Source organism: Capsicum annuum, chromosome 5 (genome assembly GCF_002878395.1).
Source record: "Capsicum annuum cultivar UCD-10X-F1 chromosome 5, UCD10Xv1.1, whole genome shotgun sequence".
In the NCBI taxonomy this organism is placed as follows: domain Eukaryota; kingdom Viridiplantae; phylum Streptophyta; class Magnoliopsida; order Solanales; family Solanaceae; genus Capsicum; species Capsicum annuum.
The window spans coordinates 69,888,399-69,892,606 of record NC_061115.1 but is presented as its reverse complement, the minus strand read 5'-3'; positions in this window follow the sequence as shown (position 1 = coordinate 69,892,606).

Genomic DNA, 4,208 nt, shown 5'->3' with positions numbered 1-4,208 from the left:
TCAAAGTATGGTTATAAATAATATTAATCTAAGGAATTACACACCCAATAACAAATAAGAAAACAGAGGAGCAAAAGATTATTTCTGCATTTTTAACATATTACATAATATACTTCAGCTGGCCAATAAATTATTAACGTTAACTCAATTTGATTTGAACTACCTAATTGTTTCTTGTTCACCTCCTCCTCCCTTTCAGTACTGTAACACCCTAAATTTTGATCCTTGAAAATATTTGATATTTTATCCTCACTACACTGATTATGACTCCTCTTTACGAATCATAAGGAGTCTTGACGGGTCCTAGGGACCCAATAAAAAACTAAATGGTGTGTGTGTGGATAATTTCTATTCAGAGTACGAGTGGCTCACTACGAGTCATGACGATTAGTTATGAGTCATTTGGTGTAAATGATAGAGTGAATAGTGAAAGCCCAAGTGGTTTTGTTTAGAATATGACTTGGCCCTTACGAGTCATAGGGTTATGATATGAGTCATATGATGTAAGCCGTAGGGTCAAAAGTATGAGTTCCCCATGACACTTCTTTTGTTATGATCATGGTGATGATTCGTAAGGTGTTGTTATGAATTTCCATGTAACCCATAGTCACTGGTGACACTTTTCTAGCTGATAAGTTGATGGCACTTTGTGCATTTCCCACTTTAACCACTTGGACCCCACTTTCATAAAACACCATTTGGGGTATTCTTTCCACACTTTAACATATCAAAGACTCTCTTTATTCTATCTAAATCCTCTCAACCAAGATACTTAGGGTTTCAAAGAAGTCGGTCATCTAAGGGCTCAAAGGTTGAATTCTTTTCATGAAATTTGGTATTTCAGGCATGTTACTCTTCTCTAATTGCTAATTTTTTAAAAGGATATGTTTTAAATGTTGTTCATATAGTATTGATATTGGGTTTGAAACACAGGTTGAGGGTTTTTAATGTTTTCTTTTGAAAAATGTTTTTTCATCGTTTATACATGATTTTTGATGCTTTAAATATGATTTTTAAACCTGTGGGGTGCACGAGCATGGTGAATGAACTAGGAGATAATAATTTTCTCAAACTTGTGACTTTAAAAGTAGTTATGACCTCAACCCCTTATTGTGAAATTAGTTTTGAGCATGAAAAATATGTACATTGACATACTCTTGAACTACCATATGATGTAAAAGGTTATTGAAGCATAATGATTTTGTATTAAATCTTATGGATTATCTAATTCCCTAAGATAATATATAATTGAACCAGGGGGCCATGAATTTCCCCAAAAAGTGATGTTGTTTTGGCATGTTGATGTTACCTTTCAAGTATAGTTGGTATGACGATATCAACAATGTATGCCTAAATGTTTCATGGATCAACGAATAGAAATATGTGAAAAATTATTTAATTGGGCTTTTATGAGGGTTGTGTAGGTGAGTCCTAAAAGTAAAGGTCATGAGGGACCAATACTGGAAATTGCAATTGTAGAAATGGGGGTTTATATGAACGGGTGGTTGAGTCCCTCTTATTATTATCATATGATTGAGAGGTTCGAGTCCCATATATTATATTACATTATTGGGTGGTTGTTTCACCTTGATAAATTGGGAGGATCGAGTCCCCCATAGTGCATATGTATACCCTCATGTTCGTGCTGCCACACATACTGGGACCCTACCAGCTAGGGAAGAGCTTAGCCAATATAGCCAGTTGGTGGCTTCTTATGTTATGCCGATTGAACTACATAATCCAAGATAAATTTTTAACGTGCATGTTAAGCCTTGTTCCCAATCTCGGCGTGTGATATATATATATATATGTATATCCATTTGAATTTGTGCATTGGATTTGAATAATTTTGAATTATTGATCATGAAATTATGTTATCCTTGTCCCAAAGTTACATGATATTATTCACCTTACTAACCATCTTCGGATGTTTTATCCCCACGCAATACAGGCACCAAAGAAACTTTTACTTTTCCCGTGTAAAGTTAGGTAGATTGGCTTGGTTCATCGATTCGTTGTGGTGAAGTGCTGAGCCTCCACTCTTCAAAAGTCTTAGACATTTTGCCAGTTCTTATTCTAGATTAGAATTAAGAGTTTTCATTATCATTGTCACTGTCAGATTCAGGGACATGTATTGACCAAATCTGGTTTTTTATTCTTTTATTAGAAGGCTTTGTTGGATTACTGGTGACTTGGGTGATATTGGTAGGTTGTTTGGCCGATTACCGATTATCAGTTATAGACATTATTTAAATATCATTAAGCTTATTCTTATGCTATCTTGTTATATCATTGAAATTAATCCAATATTTGGGATGTTGTGTTCACTTGGTTAGGCATAGGGGGTGGTCTATCGTACATATAGGACTTGAGATACTAGTCACGGCTAGGCCCTAGTTCGAGTGGTGCCAAAGTTCGTATCAGAGACTTGGTTTGGTGTCATTGGGTGTCCACAAAGCCATGTCAAATAGTCTTTTTTATAGGTGTGTAGTGCACCACAGTTATAATAGAGAGGCTATGAGGTATTTAGAAATATTCTTCTTTCTGGTTGTTTTATTTCAAGCTATAGATTCTAAGGTATTGAATCTCCTTTAATTCCTGTATGTCACTTTTAAAACCATGCCTACTAGAAGCTCTGATACTAAGGAAAACTCTTCTATACCGTCTGAAGATAATATGGATAGAGCAGATCCTACTCCAAGAGTTTAGTGTTGGTCTAGGGTTGTTGCATTTGAATTCCCTAATAGAGCTCCATCGGTGACCCTATCGCTCCTCAGGCACCTCAAGTTGATGTGGCTAATGCTGGATTTCACCAATCGGTTCATTTGCTTACCCAATTGGTGGCCTATCAGACTGAGTATGTTGCTTCTGTCGCTCCATCCTTTGAGGTTTCTAGAGTTGTCCAATTTATGAGGTTGAATCCTTCAACTTTCACTTATTATAAAGTTGAGAAAGATCCTTAAAATTTTATTGATGATATGGAAAAGATTTTTCCTGTGATGCATGCTATGGATATAGAAGGTGTGGAGTTTGCTGCCTATCAATTGAAGGATGTGGCGTATCAATGGTATGATGAGTGGGAGCATATTAGGGGTGATGATATTAAGTCTACTTTGTAGGAAAACTTCTAGTTCTTTTCTTGATATCTTAATTCCTTAGGAGTTAAGGAAGGCGAAGGATGAAGAATTCATGAATTTTACATAAGACATAAGATGTAAGATGTGGGACATAGTCATTGCAAGTTGTCGAGGCTACTAGGACATGATAAGATAGGTTAGTGTTGTTTCACTTTATGGTTGATAGATTAATGTTCATGTTTGTATGACAGTTGTTACTAATTTCACACTTTGGCAAGGCGTGCTATGTTTCTTACAGAATAGGAGAGAGAACCAGTCTTTGTACAAGGAATCATGAATTGCAGTCTCTGTAAGTAGCAACTTTTTGTTTTGGTACAAAGTGCATTCAATTACTATATGATTCATCATATAATGTACTTGGCATTTGTAGATCCTCGACTATACATTGGCCTATCAGATACAACAGTTGTTAGGCAATTTGCTTCAAGAGAAAAAACTCAAGCCTCCTAGGTGCATTCTTGAAGTGTGATCAATGCTTTGTAGAGATGAATTGAATAATAGAAATAACCAATAAACCCTTCTTAAAGAAAATGTTGAATTTTAAAATTGAAGAAAGTGACATTCAAAAATCAAAAATCAAAGTGACCATTTAAAACTTAAAATCCTGACATGAATCAGATAGACGAATTACACACATTCTAGGAAATATTTTCCTACAATAGAGGGAAATAAATAAGCCCTACAAAAGACACAGGAAACCACCCTTCACTTTCAGAAGAAACTTACAACCAACACAGAAATAAAAACTATGTAGATTCTACCAAGAAACTGTTAAACTTTATAACTTTCAAAAGGTTAATACAATACATAAAATGTTTAGGCAAAGTAATATCTAGCATAATACAACTCAATCCTATTAACCACCCTTCACAATACTTTGTTTTCAAGATAAGGGATAAACCACCATTCGCAGTACTTTTTTTCATGATAAGGGATAAGACAAATTATAAATATCTAATATAAAAGTTTTAAAAAAATAGCATACTTGATTGGATCAGAAAAAGTTCCTTTTGATTGCATCTTATTGGGCTTTGGTCTCACTGCAATATTGTAAAGTCAAAAAAATTCTAT